Genomic DNA, 21,734 nt, shown 5'->3' with positions numbered 1-21,734 from the left:
TCTCTCTGAACCTCATTTTAATATTTGCATTGGAGAAATAATAATATTGCTCTTCAAAAAGTTTTTATGAGTCTTACCTTAAATAATGTATATAGTGCCTAGAGCAAGTGCTTAATAAGTGGGACAGGTCCATCTTCTGCACTTCTACTATCATCAGCTAACATTCGTTTTAAGTTCCTCTAGTGCTAGCCTCTTGCTTGAGAAAACACCAATGTTCCACCCTTTGGACACCATGCTCTGGGCCTAATTGGGCACTCAGTGGGCATGTAAAACACTGACTCATCCCAGGGAATCCAGGTTCATCCCACTTGGTCCTGCCCAGCTGCTGTTAATTAAGCCATGTTTAGTGGTGTCTGCAGAAAATGCAATTTTGAAAAATGACCCAGCCCTCTCAGCTTCTTTTGATTTCAGCTGGCATTGTTCCACCTTCACTGCAAGTCAATAACATGGGGTAGAAAGGAAAGCACTCTGGGCTGCATCATTTCCATCAAGAGGGTCAGCTATATAGCATAGTCCTTTAAGCCACAATCCCACAATGCTGGCAGGTTTCATCTCCAGAGACACTACATCAACATTTTGGCCAACGTTAAAAAGAGAGCAAATGCCTAGACCAGTTTGGCTAGACGAGTGACCGGTTAATCCATCCTAATGGATGGGATGCATAAAAGATAGAAAGTCATTATCATGGCAGAAACAGCCCATATTATCTGTTGCATGGCCATGAATATTCATTTAGTTCAGAACTCATATCCAGAGGTATTGGGGTCAGTTGTTTATGCTGGGAAGCTGACAGTCTTTCTGTATAGAACTGATTTCTTCATAGTTTTCCTACCTTTGTGGGGGAGTTCCTCCTCCTGTCAATCCCCTTTCACCTGTGTGCAAACACGCATTGGCCAACACACTATGCTAATTACTGCTTTCCCATTTGGCCCTGGATTGTCTTTGTCAAAGCCTTAAAGGAGGTCGTGTTTTCCCCTAATCACCAGGAAGTTATTGTGAGAAGTCTATCAGAATTAGCTGAGAGAGGTATTCGAAGGATCTAAGTATGTGTCAGGCACTGGGGACTCCAGATGATTAAAGGAGCTTTCACTCTTCTGGACTTCACAGCCCAGGAGGGAACAGCATGTAAATAAATGATCACAATAAGATACACAACTCATACTGTATAGAACTTCGGGAGCACGGAGAAAGGAGAAATTTTTCATTTATTCATACATTTATTGAGCACTGTATCTCTGTGTTATATCATGTAAGTATTTTTTAGATTGTACGTTTTCTAACCACCATGATTCTGAATTTATGCACATACTCAATTAAATCAGAGAAGTCCACAGAAAGACTCAACAACTTCAGCATTTGTGACTATTACACACACTCATTTCTCTGGCCAAATTAATGATGGCAGGACTCTGGTTAATAGAGAGTTGCTGTATATATGCATAATATAATTTTAAGATTAGTTTTCACTTAAAGACTATAACACAATGAACTCTAAATTTGTTTTAAAATTAGTTTATTCTCCTGTTGCTAATTTAACTGTCCTTTAATATCTTTCAGGGTCTTAGAATCTTCACCATATATATCAATAATAATTTCACAAAGAAATGTGAACTTATGGTGAATTGTGTATATATACATATATATACACACACACATATGTACATATATATTTAAATAACATCTTAGCTTTGCACATCAAGCTTTTCTTCTTCAAGTTTGTTTTAAATTCAGTGTCACAGTAGTACTATAAGGTGGAAGTATTATGACAGTATTATTTTTCTCTTCTTACCAATAAGGTCAACCGAACACAAAAGACTAAGCGACTTGCCTGACCTTACGGAGAATAACTTTAACTGTAATGCCAGGACTATATTCCAAGTTTCCTGAGTCTCAGTCTTTGAGCCTAATCAGAGAATTGTTGCTTGGTTTACTTAAAATATGTCTAAGTTTTAAAGGGTGTTTCTCAACAAGTTTCCAGCCTTTTAAATATTCTAAAAACATCATTCTTTATCTGTTAGTTGAGAAACTTCAAGTTGGATATAATCAATCATTATTGACTGTCTACTAGGTATAAAATGGGCAATTACAAAACAGCCAGGAAAATTGCTTTCCTCAAGTAAGTTACAATGTAAATATTGATGCATAAGATCTCCTTAGCATAGGGTAGAATAATTATAATAGTTATCATAAAAATGTGTTGGTTGTTCTAACCAATGAAAGTACTATTGGTGAGAGTTCACTACTTGGCATTCTTGGTCCTAGTGTCCCTGTGATGTGTTGGCAAGAGGATAGACATATAGACCAATGGAACAGAATAGAGAGTCCAAAAATATACCCACATATCTATAATCATCTGATTTAAAGCAAAGTTGTCACTAAATTCAAGGGAGAAAAGGATGGCATTTTCAATAAATGGTGCTGAGTTACACGGATATTCGTATTAGAAATAAATGTAATGTGATGCCTCCCTCACACCATACAAAAAAGTAATTTGAGGTGAACCACAGACCTAAGTGTGAAAGGCAAAGAAATAAAGCATCTAGAAGATGACATAGGAGAATATCTTCATGTCCTTGGAGTAGGCAACTATTTTTAAAATATAACTCAAAAACATTAACCATAAAAAAATTTCTAAAACGGTCTGTATCATTACATAGTTATAAAAAGCAGCGCATAAACATACCCTAGTGTAAACCACAGAGAACAGATGAGTTAAAATGGATAACCCATTTAATTCAATACAGGAAGTAGTAACTTGGCATTCAACTTACATATTCCAAATATCCACTCACAAAAATGTCAAGCCTAATAAAATACAGATTACAAAAATAAAAACAATCAATTGATCAATCAATTAAATGGTCTCTATTAAAATGAAGAACTTTTATTCACCAAAAGTTATCATTGAGTGAAACAGTAGTCACAGTTGAGAAATACATTGCAATACATATATCTGACAAAGACCTCTTTTCACAATATATAAAGGACATCTACAAGTTATTTTTTTTTTAAAGGCAAATGACTGAACTACAAGTAAAATGGGAAAACGACTTGAAGACAATATACAAATAGTCAATTAGCATGAGAAAAGGTGCTCAACATCATTAGTCCTCAAGCAAAGGCAAATTGTAAAACTGCAGTGGGATACCACTATAACCCTACCTGAAGCCCCCAAATCAAGAGGTCCGATCATATGATTTGTCAGTGAGGGTACAGAGCAACTGAAACTTTTACTGCTGGTAGGAGTATAAATTGTTACAACTGCTTTGAAAATTCTTCAATGGTATCTGCTAAAGCTGAACGTATGTATGTGTGAGAATCAACAGACATGCAAAAGAAAGCTCATCATATCTTTATTCACAATAGCCCCAAACTGTAAACAAAATAAATGCCTAACAGTGGGAGAATGGGTAAATATGGTATATGCACACAGTGGAATAATACACAGAAATACAAAAGATAAATTATTATTATAGTTGTATGAACACAAATTAATCTCACAGGCAAAGTATTGAGAAAAAGAAGCCCAACACAAAAGTAGTACATATTGCTTGATTCCATTTATATGAAGTTTAGAAACAGGCAAAACTAATCAGTGGTGATATAGGTCAAAGAGTGACTGTTTCTGGATGAGCATATGGACAAGAAGGGGTCACCTAGAAGTTCCAGAAAACAAGAGAGTTGAAAGTGTGCTATATGTTTTCCTACTTGTGGTTCTAAGGGCGTAGATACATCACAGTTCATCAAATTGTATGCTTAAGATTTGTTCAATGTCCTGTATTATGCAGTAAAGAGAATAATAGCCCCCTGAAGATGTCCACAACTTAATCCCTGGGATTTGTGAATATATTCCTTATTTGACAAAAGGGAGTTTTGCAGAAGTAATTAAAGACACTGAGGTGGGGAGATTATCCAGGACTATTTGAGTGGACCCGATCTATACACATCAGCTCTTAAAAGTTGAAGAGGATAAGAAGAATGGGTTAGAACTCTGAAGCATAAGAAGGACTCAGTCCACCACTGCTAGATTTGAAAATGGAGGAAAGCGTCCATGAGCCAAAGAATGTGGGCAGCTGAGGATCTGGAGAAGGCAAGGAAAAAGATTCTCCCCTAGAGCTTCCAGAAAGGAACATAGCCCTGATAATGGCTTTGTTTTAGCCCAGCGAGACCCGTGTCAGCTTCCTGACTTACAGAACTACACCATGATACATTAGTGTTGTTTGAAGCCACTAAGTTTGCGGTAGTGAGTTATGGCAGCCATGGAAAATTAATATACCTCAACAAAAAAAGTAAAAGGATATTACAAGCAGAGCATTCCTGTATCTCTTTTTTGAAGGGTCTTAAAAGTGACACTGCTAACCACTTGCTAAACCTGGTTACTCTATCCCTGGAGTGCTCACAGAATTCCATTTTACTGCTATTCACCTGTCTTATCTTTCATCCCCACTGGATGGTGAGTTCTCTGAGAGCATCTTCATATCGTCCACAATGCCAGGCACTGTACATTCTATAGAGTAGTTGCTCCGTACGTGCTTGGTAAATTAAATTACATTACACCATGTATCTGTATGAGAGGCAGAGACCAAGACAGGATCGTGCTGATGTGTTCTTTGAGTCGATTTAGCAAGCTCTCCACTGCAAAGACACGTTATGTTAGTGGTTCTAAATAATGAGGCTGCAGTTGTTTAAAACAGCAGGCTGGCATCAGATGAAACATTTCCATATCATTCTAGATTAAATAAAACTTTTACCATTTCATGCTTTCTTTCCTGGTAATTTTTGCCTCGTCCTTCACGTTAGTGATTTGTTCCCCATGGCCACTCATTTAGGATAACAGCAAGCCAACAGGCGTGACAAAAAGAGACGGGTCCATACCTGATCACTGATACTCCATTACGCTTCCCTGAGCTGCGGGCCTGGTAAAACTGTCAGTGTGTTTAAACAAAGGAACTGTGCTCTAGTCTGCGTATTAGGAATTCAATGACTGCAGTAGCAGTAATCAACTTATATAGTAAGTGGAGCTACATGGCTATAAAGGGAGGCCACCATCACAAGGAACTGTTTTCCCTGTGTCCAGTCAAACAACAAATATTTTTTAGCCCGTATTATATGTACAGCCCTGTGATAAGTACTGTGGGGAGATATGAAAGACAGATTCCTTGTACTCAGTGCCTGCAGGTGTTCTTAATGCCCTACAACTTTAAAGTACTTTTATATTTAGATGAGCATTTCAGCATCGCATGGCGTGTTTCATCTGAATACCAAGTTCTCAGAGATACTTCTCCTTTTAGGATAATAAAGCAGCAGAACTCCCTGCACCCACTCATGGGCCTCCCTGGAGAGAGGAACAGCCACCAGCAGCGTCTAAAGCAATCTGTAGCTTGGGAAGCTTGGCTGGGAACGCTCCACCGCCTGATGGCTAGGAAAAGCAGTGTAGGCAGCACAGGACCCAACAGGTGGGGCAAATCCTCTGGTACCATCCTTGAGGCCCCTGGAGAGAAGAAAGCAACAACTTAGAACCCTCTAGAAGCCGCCAAGGCAATAACTTTCTTGTACTCCACTCTCTGTATACATTTCAAGTTTATATCTAATTATGGTAAAAAAATATTTTTTTAACAAGTTTTTTTTTTAATTTCTTTTTTCTTCCTTGTGAAATAGCAGTGAGAGGAAAAGGGGAAATAAGTGTATCTTGGGCTCTGCATTCTGGTGAGAGTTTCCTAAGCTCATTGAACCAGGCTGAAATATTGGGAAACCTATAAGCATGGCTAAGCTGCATGGAGAGCCACTTTCTTCATGATCTAAAAATAACACTGATGCATTTAGAGGAGTGTTTAAAAGCATATGTAATGAAGATATTTATAAGGAAAAAAAACAGGCTTAAGCAGAAAGATTACTGGAAATTTGTGAAATATAGCATAATAATATAAAATGAGTAATTTCAAAAACATAGTAAATACTTTAATTAACAAATATTTCAGTTCTCAAACTTGAAAAAATTTATCTCAGTAATATTTTAATGAGAAATTTAATGAAAGAAAACTTCAAGTGTTATTGATAGGGTTAAAAATAAACTCGAATGGGACTTCCCTGGTGGTGCAGTGGTTAAGAATCTGCCTGCCAATGCAGGGGACATGGGTTCAATCCCTGGTCCAGGAAGATCCCAAATGCTGCAGAGCGACTAAGCCCGTGAACCACAACTACTGAGCTTGTGCTCTAGGGCCCACATGCTGCGACTACTGAAGCCCATGCACCTAGAGCCAGTGCCCTGCAACAAGAGAAGCCACCACAATGAGAAGCCCGTGCACCGCAACGAAGACCCAACCCAGCTACAAAACACCAAAAAACCTCGAATGAATGGACACAAGAGCATATACCTTAGTGGAATGGTTAAATGAATATAGAAGGTGTGATTTCTTCCCCATTCAGCTCACTAAATTCTGAATATTTGGGGGAATACAGCAACATGATTTTCAAGTTAATTGAGAATTCCTGTACAATTGAGATTACCCTCCCTCCAAAGTTCTAGAAAGGTGTGAAATAGAACAGGAATATCATAGACCTCTCAAATGTTAAAACTTGAAGGAAAAAAACAAAAAAGCTACGCTAGTTAAAATAGAAGTTATGACTGCAAAAACAGATTTCTGGCATAGGATAGCTTAAAAAATATATAAACCATTGCAAAGTAGTATTTCAAATAAAACATTTTCTGAATAGTGAAAAAAAGCAACACTGCAATTCAGTAGATAGATGTTCATATTTAGGATACACTGATAGAATTCAAGAAGTCTCTTCAAATAGGTTAAAATTTCTACAAGGACAGTAACTACGTATATCCTGTTATTCTACACATCCTTACCCAGTAAAGTGATGGGCAAATGACAACTCTCAATCAACAGCTGTCTGAAATTAAATTCACCATAACCCATCAGTAAAATGATTTGTCAAAGGAATGAAGTTCATGGTATCATATCACAGGTTGGGGATATGTTCTCCCCAACAGAGAAATAGTGTGTTGCCTTGCAGCATGAGCTCAGGACTCAGACAACTGGGGTTCAGATCCTGCCTTCACATCTTCTAGGTATATGACCTTAGGAGATTCATTTATTTTCTGTGCTCCAGTTCCCTCAATTATAAAATGGGGCTAAAATAGAATCCATCTTACAGGGGAATTGTGCAGAATTAATGCATCATATATAAATATATATAAATACTTCATATACATGTACTTGATAAATAAAGAAATATTGGAATGGTGAATGCAAATTAAAGTAAATCACTTTATATTTTTAATACTAATTTTTTAAATATTAGAATTTTCTATGTGCTGACTATTTAAAGGGACTTCCTAGGAAATCCTCTGGCACTATGAAGGCACCTTCTAATTTGTTCAGTAGCCAGGGATTTTAATATATTGAACTTTCCCTCAATCATGGGTCACTTAGGAATCAGCAATGGGAAGGAAAAGCACAGTCTGGGATCAGATCTCACCTGTGACACTGATTCTGTCTATGATCTTGCTTCCCTGAGCCTCATACCCTTGCCTATAACAAAGAGATGATGTCCACCTCCCTTGTTAAGAAAATTAACGTGTTTGTCCTCTACTGCAGGGTCTGGGCCACAAAGAAGTTTAATGTTCCATTTACCTGTCTCAAGAAAAGAGACTTTGCTCTGTGTTACCATGTGGGGTCCTCCCTCATCCTAGAAAATATCAAAAATCTGCCAACTTCTGATAGAAAAGTTTTCATTCTCCATATAAATGCAAAAATATTTCCATATCAATGACAGTCAGTCTCAAATGCATGTCTCTCAGTCAACTTTACTTTTCCCATCATGTACATCAAGTAAATGGGCTTGATTAAAGTGGGCTGCCAAGGTAGCTGGGGAAGGAGTACCCAAAACATTACAGAACAAGGTCCTGCATGATGATTTTCAAGGATGAGGCACAAGTGCTTTGTAGCAATCATTTCCTTGGCCCATGAAACTCTTTTTTTTATTGACTACAGAATATAGACATACTGTCAAATGATTTAAATCAATTTTATACAATATCTTTCTTGAACTACCATTACTCCAACAAGATTCATATCTGCAGCTGATTTGGAGACAACTGTGACTAAAATATCAGAGCTGCAGCTCTTATTGAAAAATTCCTCTCTGTAGATTGTTATTTTTTTGGCACTTAAAAGCCTAATACCACAGAGAAATGAAATCCCATTTTGCATCTGCCTTTTTAAATGTAGGCTTTTAACTATCATAATCCCTAAACCAAGGTTCACACATATCACCTTATTCCAAACAGAACTTGGGGATTAACGGTCTGGTATTAAAAGCAGAAACAGAAATGCAATTGCTTTGGGAAGCGCTTAAGTACAGTGATACCTGGCTGAAGAAAAGGACTTAATACACAGCTGAAAAGCTAGCTTTGCATTAGTTATCAGTGCAATAATTTTGGAAAGTAATGGATCATTCTTCCATTTACTGGCACTCTGAAACTATGGATGTAATTCATGTGTTTAACCCTTGATAAATTGGGTTCATTTACTGCACCATTGAGAATCAATAAAAAAGATCAATCCAGGTGTCTCCCCTTCTTCACCTCTGCTAAACACTAAGCTTCCTGATGGCTGGGATTCCAGGTTATTAGCCTTCATAAAAGCCATAATATTCAACCCATATCAGGTCATCAGTAGGTCTGTCCAATACTGTCCAGGCACTGGGGACACAAAAAAGCAGAATGACTCTTGCCCTCAAATACTAGAAGGAAAGGGAGATGTAATCAATTAATTGCAAATAAAGATGTCTTATAGTACAAGTAATAGAAAGTTGACATCTAGTTTTAGACCAGTTGGAGAACAAGTAGAGACTTCCTTCCTTCCCTAGAATCTTAGAATTTCCATAAAAGGGAAACAAAGGTTAATGTGCTTCAAAACAAGTTTACCAAATAAGATAAAAACATTGTGAAACACTTTCAGAATAAGATGGTCTGGCCTCTGGGCATGGGAACATATGTATATGTATAACTGATTCACTTTGTTATAAAGCAGAAACTAACACACCACTGTAAAGCAATTATACTCCAATAAAGATGTAAAAAATAAAAAAAAATAAAAGACTCCAAGAAAGTATAATTGGAAAATAAATGCATAATAAATGTCAATTAAAAGTAATTAATTATAGAAATAAAAAGCAAGGAAAAAAAAAAAACCCTAGTTATTCAGAAGCCAGGTAGGGGCTATTACACTTCAGTTTTAATCAGAAACTGGCTGAGGTAGAATCCAGGGCCCAAGAAAAAAAAAAAAAAAGAATGGAAAAGATATACCAGGCATATCAGAAATGAAATAATTCTGACAAAATTAGATGAAGGGAGATTATCTGTTATATAGATAGAGAAAGGCATATATCTACTGTTACATACTCAGAAATGGAAAACTGGAATAATAAATCAAAATAAAACATATGCAAGCTCCCCCACAGACTCAAATATAAAGTGATAATTGACAAAATTATGGGAAGATAGATAAACTAGTAATTGCAATTACAGATTTTAATATGGCCTTCTTGGTAACTGTTAGATCAAGCAAAAAAAATAATAAGGTAGGATAAATAACACTGGAATAACACAATTAATAAATTCAATTTAAAAGCTAAATATAAAATTTTAAATCAGTAAACACAAAAACTTCATCCTTTGAAATTATAATAGTCACAGTAATTGGTGACATATTATACCACATAGTAAGGAGTAGAAAAAGAAAATATCAGGAGATGCAAGTTATTGATAATTTTCTAGGTCTTGCACTGGATGGAAGGCTCCAAAGTGTCCACTATATTGTATATAAATAAGAGAATATATAGATAGATCCAAAAAAGGTAAACCAGCAAATAAAAGAGTGTCCTGCATAGAAAAAGTTATAATGTGTGATGAACCAAGAATTGTAATTAATCAAAATCTTTGCACCTGAGGTACAAAAAAGTAGAAAAATTAATTGAATTTTTAAACTGTAAGTCTTACACATCAGGGAAGGTGGTGGAATAAGAAGTGGCGGGAATCTGTCTCCCCTTCCTAATCATACTCCCCTACCTAACCATACTGGCAGAATGTATCTGATGTAATTATTTTGAAACGCTGACTGAAGCGGCTCCCAGAGAATTTAAAGGGCCAGCACTGTGTTTTTCCCCGCCTTCATTTCCCCCTTTTCCTTGTTTTGGGAGCCAGACATATAAAGATCAGGACATTCAAAACCAACTGCATGCGTAGGGGAAGTTAGGACACCATTTATCCCAGAGAAAGGCAGAGGCTCAGAAAAGACCTGAAAAGCCTGTGAGTTTACACCTCAGTCTGACTCTTGGCACAGATCCATCCCACAACAACTGAACAAACAGAACAAACAAAGAGCAAGCCCTGGGAAAGAAAGAAAACTTTTCCTTTAAGATAAGAACAATTCAAGGATGCCCTCTTTTACCACTTCTACTCAACATAGTATTAAAAGTTCTTACCAGAGCAATTATGCAAGAAAAAGAAATAAAAGACATCCAAATTGGAACAGAAAAAGTAAAATTCTCTCTGTTCACTGATCACATCATCTTATGTACAGAAAACCCTAATATTCCCCCCACAATTGTTGTAATTAACAGACAAATTCAGTAAAGTAGTAGGACACAAATCAGTGTGCAAAAATCAGTTACATTTTTATACACTAACAATGAATAATCTGAAAAGGAATTTAAGAAGAACAATTCAATTTACAATAGCACTGAAATGAATAAAATGCTTCGGAATGAACTTAAACAAGAAGGTGAAAGACTTGTACACTGCAAACTACAAAACATTGCTGAAAGAAGTTAAAGAAAATGTAAATAAAGACATCTCTGTTCACAGATTGAAAGACTTAACATTGTTAAGATGTTGATAATACCCAAAGCAATCTACAGATTTGGTGGAATCTTTATCAAAATCCCAACAATATTTTTTTTGCAGAAATAGAAAAATCCATTCCAAAATTCTTATTCCAAGGGACCCTGAATAGCCAAAATAATCTTGAAAAAGAACAAAGAGTTGAATTCCACGTCTAGATTTAAATTTTTGCTGCAAAACTAGAGTAATCAAAACAGAGTAGTACTGGCATAAAGACAAACATACAGACCAATGGAATAGAACAGAGAACTCAGAAATTAACTCTTGCATATACAGTCAAATGATTTCTGAGAAGGAAGCTAAGACTACTCACTGAGGAAGGAGGGAGGATGTGAAGAACATGTTCCCCAACCAGAGGCTATAAAATTTAAAATTGATAGCAAAAGCATAGCTGACAAAAAAATCCCATTTTTCTTTAATTCAAATGTGCTTTTTACTAAGAAAGTTCAATTAAAAAAAAAACTAAAATTTTAAACCCTATAGCCTAATGATAACTATAGCACGACAAGTCAACTTTTTAAAAAGCAGCTAAAGCTGCTGTCAGTTATTAGCTTGAATTCATACAATAGAAAACTAACAAACAACAATAACAATAAAACAGTGAAAGCAAATGATCTAAGCTCACTCTACCAAAAACTAGAAAAAGCAAAAGGTAAGAAGGAAATAGTAAAGTTAAGCATATAAACCAAGAAATAAAACAAAAGGAACTGCTAAACATGATACTTGTCCACACACCACGTGATATGTTGGAATACCCCACACGTTATACGTGGAATGCCACTTTTAAAGGGGGAGATTTTAGAGTCAGAATATGTAATTTCAGAGAGAAATGAGTCCGTTGGGAGCATTTGAAAAGATAAACTGTCCATTTATCAATCTAGCAGAATCAGACATTTTGATCTAATTTCTCAAAATATTATCATTTATCAAGATAAAGATCCAATCATTAGCATTTTAGATTTGTGGTATTCATTAGATTATAAGAGAGGGTTTACTTATCAGAGCAACATGAATCAAAGACAGCTTTCAGGCAAAGACTATAAAAGTATATTGGTTGAAAACAACAATGGTACCCTATGGCAACAGAGAAATCAATAAAAGGTTTTTTTAGGATCAGTTCTTATATATTATGTTTAATTTGCTCATACATTAAAAATGTCTGTGTTATGGATACGGCAAATGTGCTCTAAGTGCATAGATGATTTAAGGGGCTCCAGGGTGAGGAAAAAGCAGAATACAGCAAAGGCAAAGGGTGTGAGGTCATCCATTAACCTACTTATATAAACAGGCTGCCTGGAAGCACTCATAGAGATGGTTAGCTGTGCACATGTGTGATGTCAGGGGACACAGGGGGATCAGATGCCCTGTCTTCCTCTAGCTATCATGTTTCTAATAAAGCTTTAGTGAACACAGGCATGGCAGTCATTGTTCTCTGTGTCCAATACATGTTTTTGTCTGAAACAATTCTACCCACGCCCCCTGCTCAAGGAAAGAAATTTTGCTTAGGAAATGCCACTGATTGGACCAAGAGTGGTTACTTCCCCAAAGGTGGCCCACCCATAGACTAATCAGTAAGTCAATAGGTGTCCTGGTGCAAAAGTCGTTATAAGAATGAGAGTTTGGATTATTAGCTAGCTAATTAGGTCAGGGGTCTATAGACTTTTGATGGGGAACATTGTAGATTTTCTAGTTTGGAGGAGACACACATGAAGGAAACATTCAATGAGGGAAATCATGGGTTCTGTGAGAGGTGCAGAGAAAATAAGTACCCCAAACTATTTTCGATCCTAGTATTCTACTTCCTTAATTAAAGCCCCATCTTTTAAAGATTTCTTGAGTCTCTACTCTTTGCAGATGAAAGCCCCAATAGTATAGGGAGACATTTGGATCCAGAAGGAAGAAGTATGTACTTGCAGTTAGAATATATGGATTTGCACCTTAGTTCTTTTATTTAATAAGTAAGAGAATTTGGACAAGTAATTTAGTCTCACTGGGATGTAGTTCCCTACAAGATATTATTTTTTAGAGATGCTGTGAAGATTAAATGAGGTAATGTGTATGGCAATGCTTGGTAAATAGTAGATGAATGGTCACATTTTTTCCCCATATTCTGGTTTTAAAAGATGGATTTATGTAAGTAAGCATACCCTTGGAGAAGGTAACACTGGGTATTTAGTAATGATATGAAGAGAGGCCGATCCCAGTTACCATGTCCCAGAGGGGCTGGGCAAGGTTAAAGATCAGAATGGATCATGAGTCTGGGTACCTGGTAGGCAAGTTTAATTGATATACTTATTTTCCATGGACTTGAAGCCTGTTTATTTTAAATTTTCTGAAATACCGAGTTCACTAAAGTTCCAAGGCTAATATATGAGGGAAGAGAGGGTCTGAGTTTCTCAGAAGACAAAGCAATGTCAATCTAAGCCTAAGTTATTGTTTATAGCAGTGAGGTCTGTACACACCCACAACTGGATAGAATTTCAAGTCAACTATGTGAGTACATTCTTCTTGTTAACCCTGGTATCATCTTTTGGAGAAGGCAAGAAATGTGAAAAAGTTTGCCTGATTCTTTACACAGTTATGGAAAAGTTCAAAACCATTATTTTTAGTTTGTTTTGCCAGAGGAACTCTTGTAAAGTTTTCTTTCTGATTGGCTGATACCTACCTAACAGTTTTCTTTTAACTGCACCTCTGAAACATAGAACTTTTGATTTGGAGGTTGAGGCTGGAGCCAGACTAGAAGACAGAGAATCAGATCTAGTTCTAAATCTGGAAATTCAAATCAAAGAGCCAAGTCAGAAAAGCACAAATTAGTGGTCATCCTTCTGCACTCTGCACTTCAAACAAACTGCTTGGACTCATCTAGGCTGACCAGTGTGTTGGCTATGGACTTAATTATAGGCTTCTTAAACTGGGAAGTTTATATTGCTTTTTTCCTTCTCAGTCTCATCCAAGGCAGTTTGACTTGTAGATGTACCATATAAGGTTTCTACTGTTTGTTTGTTTGTATTTTCCTAAATTGAGATTATAATGATTGCTGGAAGAGATAGAAGTGATGTTCTTCTAGGGGAAAAAAAAAAAGGAAAAATAATTTGAGGACTCATTATAACACAGTGATGCTGAATATGAAATTTAGCCCTCAGGCAAACTTTTGCAAAGTTCATCTTCTTGGCATAAAATTTTTCTCCATTATGTGTGTCTTTCCTGTACTCTTTACATATCTTGAACCTCCAAATAATAGAATTTTAGAGTTAAAAGAATTTCTGAATCCTTGGATAATTTCCATCCTTGTTCAGATGAGACAACTAAGGCCAAAGAAAATATTATGACATCACCCAGACATGTGGAGGCGTAAGCAGAATTACGTTCCAGGGTTCTTAACTCTCTCCCAGGTGGACAGTCTTTCCCAAATCGCCCTATCTCTAAGGCTGGCTCACCCAGTTCTATAGGAGACCATGCTTCTTGTCCATTCTACCCATCTCTTTTGTGCACACAGAACTCACTCCTGCCTTAGCTCAAACTCTTCACCCAAACAAGGGACACTGATGTAGAAGCCACCCCAGGTTCTCCCAACTTAACCAAATATGAGGTTCTTAATCTGGGTCACCTGTTTAGCTTTGAGGGTTATGAACTTTCTTAAATTTAATGCAAAAGTTGGGGCCCAGATACCTTCTGATAAGGGCCCATGGATTTCATCAAAGAGATTAAGAACCATGGCTTTCAAGTATGAATTATAAGCCAAATTCTTGGCCTTCTTGAATTTGGTGAATGGCATTCCTCCAGTGGTTCATCAGTTGCCGTTGAAATGTCTGGCCCTAAATATTTTTTGCAAACATGTCCTACTTCTTGAATCTCGTGGTAGTTAGCACCTTGTTTCCTGATGATGGTAGATGGCTGGCATAGAAGGTAACAGAGAGAGAAACACCAGATACTCAGGCACCCACAAACTTTGAGTCAGACGTGTCAAATGAGCCCCGCTTCCATAAAGTCTTTCCTGATGACACTGAGAAACCAGCAAATCTAATCCATTTCCTCTAATCAAAAAAACTCTGATGTTATTTACTTCTTCATGGCACAGAGCACAGCTAAGTTTTATTCTTGAGCAAGAATTCTTCTGCACAATCAATTGGTTAGCCATGTAAAATAGTAGAATTTAAGAGATACAAGGAAAATCTCCTGTTTTCTCACTTGGCAAGTGAGATGGGTAGGGCCCAGGTCACTTTCCACCTTGTCCCTGCATACCTCATCCTCCTTTGGAAAAACCAGAGGGTCAAATAAGACTACTTTTCAGTTCAGATTTGAGTTCAGTACAAATCCTCATATTGTTTTCTTTCGTCACATCATAAGGCTAAATTCAGGAAATGGGCAGCTTGCTTGGAAATACTCAGAATGGATTTGTGCAGGTTGAGGTCTGTCTGCAAAATCCCTGGGCTCCAGCACCCCTTGTGGCTTTGCTTTCAATGTAGAAACAGTGTTTATATTAAGTTTAAGAGGACGAGCATTACAATCATTTATTTGTTCATCGTTAATTTATTCAGTAAATATTGGACACATATGAAGAGACAAGCATCCTGCAAAGTGTTAAGGAGCATACGTATAAAAGGAAACCAAAACCAAACAAAAACCAAGGTCCCTGCATTAAGCAGCTCATAATCTATCAATAGTATTTACTCGTGATATATTTATTGAACACTTACTGTATGCTGGAAACTTCCCTAAACATTTCAGTTTTTTTATTTCATTTAATTTTCTTAATTTTATGAAATATTTTTAAAGTAAAACTTTTTAGGCAAATTGACCTCGGGCACATGTTAAAGTTTTATTAAGTGTGATAACATAGGAACTACAAAGAAATATATTAAGATAGCTGAAATTGAGTTAAGGGTGGTGGGGAGAACTTACATACTCTACAGCAATGCTGCTCAATGTGTCCTAGAAATCAGGGTCAGTCTGCAAACCGTTTGCTACCTGAGACCAGGTATGTACAAAAATTGAGAGAAAGCGTTTAGACACTTCTATAGAAATTTGGTGTTGCTGCGACAGTCAGTGATTCATTGTTGCTCTCATCCCACTGAACAGGGTGTAGATCATTTTACGGGTTTTTAGACTTACATGGTGAATTGTTTGTAGTGGTGTAAGGTAGACGGGTTCTCTAGAAGAAACAAGCTAACAACAACAACAAAAAACCCTCACTTTGATTTGTAGTGTTTTCTGATTTCTGGTGTAAATACTCCCATCATGGCTGATTTCAAGCCACCAATGTAATGTCAAATACTGAAAATTTAACAATCAGCTCTCCTGGGCTAGCACAAGCCAGCTCCAGCACATCAGTGGGTGATGTGATCTGCATACTAGTCATGTAAGGTAGGACCACATGTTAATCCACGACAGATTAGGGGAAAAAAACTAGTCCTTCTGAAATTACAAGGTATAGATTACTGGCTAGTTGCACATTATTGTAAATGGTTCCTGTTTTTATTAGTTGATCTAGGTTAACCCTAAGACATGGTGGTCCAGAGTCATCTTCCCCAAGATGCCAGTTGTGAAGAGGAGAACTTGACACGCTTACCAAGACCAATACTTCCACCTTCACCCTCTCCATTTTCCCAGTAGTTAATTCTGTTTAAGTTAACTTTCATTGTTTACCTTATTGTCACTCAGCAGGTAGTTTTCACTGCTGAGCCAAGAAATAGACTAATTGGCATTCAGTGGCTTTTTTTCAACCAGGAAGACTTGACCTTCAATTCTGCTAATTTTTCTTTTCTTATTTACTTGGTGATTTTCTCTCCTCCATTTTCTCTATACAGTTCTTCTGGAACACCTTAGATTTCTTATCATTTTTTTCCTCTACTTTTATTTTAAACCATTTTAATGAGGTATAATTGATGTACAAAAGCTGTAGGTATTTGATGTATATAATCTCATGTGTTTGGAGAGAAGTATACATGTGTGAAATTATCACCACAATCAATGCTATAAACTTATCCGTCACCTCTGAAAGTTTCCTCCCACCCACTTTTTTTAATTTTCCTTTTGCGGTAAGAGCATTTAACAGAAGATCTGCCCTCTTAACAAAATTTAAAATATGCAATATACAGTATTTTAAATTTTGCTAAATGTTATTGATATTATTAGTATTATTAGTCGTCATAAGCCCTGTTTTATAGAGTAGATCTCTAGAACTTCTTTATCTTAAATAACAGAAACTTGGTATTCTTTGATCACCACCTCCCTCTTCCCTCCCACCTCCCAGCCCATAGCAACCACAATTCTAATCTCTGTTTCTAATGAGTTTGACTATTTTAGATTCCAAATATGTGAGATCATGTAGTATTTGTCTTTCTGTAACTGGCTTGTTTCATTTAGCATAATGTCTTCTAGATTCATCCATGTTGTCACAAATGGCAGGATTTCCTTCTTTTATGAGGCGAATAATATTCCATTGTGTGTATATACCACATTTTCTTTAAACATTCATCCATTGATGGGCATTTAGGTTGTTTCCATATCTTGGCTACTGTGAATAATGCTGCAGTGAGCATGGGAGTGCAGATATCTCCGCAAGATCCAGGTGACTTCAGGGAGTTTGTGTTTCCCAAGGTTAAGCTGCTATGACCTACTTAATACTCTGTGCAGAATACCAGTTATGCAGTCCGTATTGTGGTTGGCCAGGCTCAGCTGAACCTCTCTGAATTTTTACTCTAGAGAGGCAAAGAAAGGACCAGCCTTTGACTCTCCTCTTTCTGTAGTTTCTTCTTCGCCTCTGATCAAGACAATCAAGTAAAAAATGGGCAAAAGCACACTTTACCAAAGAAGAGATAGGATGGCAAACAAATACAAAAACTTTGGTCATTAAAGAAGTGCAAATAATAACCACAATGAGTACCACTGCATACTGGACAGAAATGGCTGAGATGAAAACAACAGCTGTAACACCAACTGATAATACCAAGTGCTGGCCGGGTTGTGGGACACTGGATCCCTAATTTGTTACTAGTAGGAATGCAAAATGGTACAGCCACTTTGGAAAATGATTTAACTTACAAGGTTAAATCTATACTTACCATATAACACAACAGCAATCCTATTTTTGGTATTTACCTGAGAGAATTGAAGCTATCCATACAAAGATCTGAACGTGGATGTCTAAGCAGCTGTAGTCATAATTGCCCAAAACATCCCAAGTGTCCCTCAACTTGTGAATGAATAAAATTCCCTACAATGGGATACTACTCAGTAATAAAAAAATGAAAAAAGCCCAAGGCAAAGATTGTATAATACTGTATGATTTCATTTATGTTTACATATAAATATTTATATGTAGTTTAAGGCAAAACTATAGAGATAGGACAGAGAACGTGTCAGTGGTTGTCAGTGTCTGGGAGTGGGAGAAGGAATTGACTTTAAAAAGGCATGAGACAATTTTGTGGCGGTGATGGAAATATACTGTATCTTGATTGTGGTGGTGGTTACACCACACCACATTTTTTATATATATATACACACACACATATATATATGAGAGTGGCTACTTCAGCCCCAATCAGATAGCCTTGAGATGACTGTAACCCTAGCCATCCCTTGACTGTAATCTCGTGAGAGACCTTGAGCTAGAACTCCCAGCTAAGCTGCCCCCAGATTTTTGACCAACAGAAACTGTAACATAATAAGTGTTTGTTGTTTTAAGATGATGTTTTGGGGTAATTTATTATGCAACCATATATATATACATATATCCTATTATGTGTTCTATCTATTCTGTCTGTCTGTCTGTTCTGTCTTTATTCCGACATAATCTGCGTAGGTTTAGATTCACTGAAAGATATACTCACTTTATACAGAATACTTAACAGTGTAAATCTGAAACATTATCATTTGTATTATTTGCTTACTTCTTCCTCATGGTTGCCTTTTATCTGCCTCACCTAAAGGGCTTGTCAAAATGATTCCCTATATAATTAAGAGAAGGACTTGCTTCAAAATCATGTATAACATTTATCATAAAAAGCCGTAATTTTAAACCGTTTATAATTTTTTTAATGGCAGTGCATTCATTCAATACAGTCATCACTTTTTGAGTCCTACCTCTGTACAAGACACCACGCCAGGCACAGATGTCATATTGGTGTAAGAGGTCCATGTAGTCTCCACTTTTCATGGGTCCTACTGTCTAGAAGGGAAGGGAGACATGAAGCAAAAGATCCAGCCACTGAATACAATTGTGATAAAATACCATGAAGGAGACAGGTAGGATTCAAATTTTTCAGTTTGGAAGGTACCTTATAGTATCCCTCAGCACCTCCATATGTAGGAAAATATTAATTACCTCTAGACTATAAGACATATTCATGTTTATAATTGTAGACATTTAGAAAAACAAAGCGCTCGTTGTAGAAAAACAAATGAAAGACTCAAAAATATTTAGGAAAAAAAGTAAAAATTATGTGAAATTGTCTTGTGCCCTTTAGAATGCATTTGTCCATGGAGGTGGTCCTCCCCTGTCTATTGTGAGAGGGACTCGAGATGTGGCTGATCACGCATATGAGATTCCTCCTTAGCACCAGCTGCTGCATTGCGACCTACATCCTGCCCACACCTTGGGTCGGCTGAATTAGATGTGTTTGATCCTTCTGATTGCAGCCACAAGGGTCTACTAACAGCAGCCAGCAGCCATTCCAAGGGGCCCTGAATGGCCTTGAAGTTGTTTATGGGGTTGGTGTGAGCTGGTGCTGGACGGTGAGAAATCATAGGGGCGGTTGCCCTGAGACTGAGCTGCTGTTGTCTAGGCAACTTTATTAAGAACCATCTGTTCCTCAGAAAATGAAACCTAAATTAACTCTTGAGTTCTTAGAATCATGGCTTTTCATTCTTAACTGGTCCTTGGCATTTGGAAACTTCCAGGTCTCTTCAGTGGAGTCGTTTTCACCTTGTTTAGGGTCCTAAAATCCTCATCAAATGGAATTGCTCATAAAAGTCTCTTTTTTCTTAAATTACAATTAAAACAAATTCTTTCACCATCCAGATGGTAGTCAGTATATTTCTAGAATGAGATCCCCAGATTCAGTGCTGAAATTCTCATTTCGCCTCCAATTCTAAGACCCTCCAAAGACAAACAAGAACCCAGAGGGTGGCATTTTTTAAAAGCGTGTTTCTTCACCTGAATGTAACGTGAAAAAAAATCACATGCATTTCCTGAGTGTTAGCTGTGGCAGCCTCACACCCATGATACACAGCATAAAATGAATTATGTGCTGCCTTGGGGATCAGCGTTAGCTTCTTCCAATATTTCCAACATGGAGAGTTTCTTCTTCAGTGTTAGAACAGACAGTTATTTGTTCAGTTGAGCAGGAGACAATAATAGTTGATCCTTTTATAAATACTTACAGTGTACCAGACTATTTTAGGCACCATTTTGAAGATACTAACTCATGTAGTCCTCACAACAATCTTACGGGACAAAGGTGCTAGTGTGCTTATTTTATAGATACAGAAACTGAGGCACAGAGAGGTTAAATCACTTGCCCAAGGTCACAAATCAGTAAAATTCAGAGCCAGGATTTGAACTTGGGTAATCAGGCTACAGAGTCTATGCTCTTAATTACTGTTACAGCACTTTTGAAAGAAATCAGCTTGTGCTCTGGAGTTACGGTACAGGAAATATTACCATTTTAAACACTGGAATTACACTTAGCACAACCAAACGCTCACACTAAGAGAGGTATGCAAGAACTAAGACCACACTGCAGAATTGCAGGTTACAGATTCACACATCCCAGATAGTTAATTTAGACTCATAGTATTAAATTTCATTCTATCTCTCTCTTATTCTTTCCATCTCGAACTTTCTCTCTCTCTCCTTGAAAAAGTATAGGCTTTCAATTCCAGTTTGAATTTTGGCTTCATTGTGCCTATAGTCTGTCCTTCTATGCTATTGTCCTTTTATGCTATTCCCTAAGTCCTTTGTTTTCCTCGTTGTATGATCAGGCCACCCAAGATGGCTATTCTTTTGCTCTCTATCCATCCCCTGCTGGACCAGTGCCTTCTTCACCCACACCCTACTCACCTGACTGACCTTCCTACACACTTGCTCCTAGCCCCAGCTGGTGATTGTTCTAACCTTTAGATCAGAACGCCTTGAGAACTTATCAAAGGGGCAGTGAGGGGCATGCCCCTCTGCTAGTTTCCCTGATAACCAGTGAGCCAATCTGATGTTGGTAACCTCCCCCTCCCCCCAGGAGCCAGGAGAGGAGACTGTTGCCATGTCTTGACTGCCTTCTGCCACATGGTGAGGTGTCACTCCAGGACCTTGTTTCAGACAGGTAAGATCCCCCATCCACTAAACCATCGATGTCTCTGTTGCTGACTCTGGGCTCTTTCTTCAGTCTCGAGGATGGGCAAGTACAGGGCTCGCAGGCCTGCCGGGTGCGGCCCGATACTCATCTATCTATAAGATTGGTCCATGATTTCCATTACAAAGTTCAAAGGAGGTAGAGTATATGAATACTGTGTAAAATATAATACAGACAGAATTTCAGGGATTGATTTTTATCATCTGTATGTGGAATAGGTGACCACTTACCTGGTGTAATTTGAAATCTTCCAAGGAGTTCTCGCTTTCTCCAAATATCTCTCATTGTGTTTTTTATCAGTGCTTGAAATCCCACCATTAAAAAGCAAATCCTTTAAGTTTTGAAGATTTTTATCTTAAAGAAATGACTGTTTAGATGTATATACTAGTGGGAGACACAACTCTTAAACCTTTCCTGCTAATGCATTGGGGATCATCTAACGGATATTTGACTGTCTGCCTGTGGGAATG

The 21,734-nt window shown here is 37.4% G+C and overlaps 1 protein-coding gene across 11 annotated transcripts in view; it reads left to right on the top strand.

Annotated features, from left to right (window-relative positions):
- The window catches only part of GTF2A1L (general transcription factor IIA subunit 1 like), a 959,941-nt gene that overhangs the window by 601,783 nt on the left and 336,424 nt on the right, over positions 1-21,734 (top strand). For all 11 annotated transcript variants that reach the window (XR_013831083.1, XR_013831084.1, XR_013831085.1 and 8 more), the window contains one exon: positions 21,151-21,234. The gene's annotated coding sequence lies outside the window, so the exon portion shown is untranslated. The remainder of the gene's footprint in view (positions 1-21,150; positions 21,235-21,734) is intronic.

The sequence above is a fragment of the Stenella coeruleoalba genome (genome assembly GCF_951394435.1).
Source record: "Stenella coeruleoalba genome assembly, chromosome: 13".
Classification (NCBI taxonomy): Eukaryota; Metazoa; Chordata; class Mammalia; order Artiodactyla; family Delphinidae; genus Stenella; species Stenella coeruleoalba.
The sequence above is the reverse complement of the archived record's forward strand: the minus strand, read 5'-3'. Positions and strand labels throughout refer to the sequence as shown.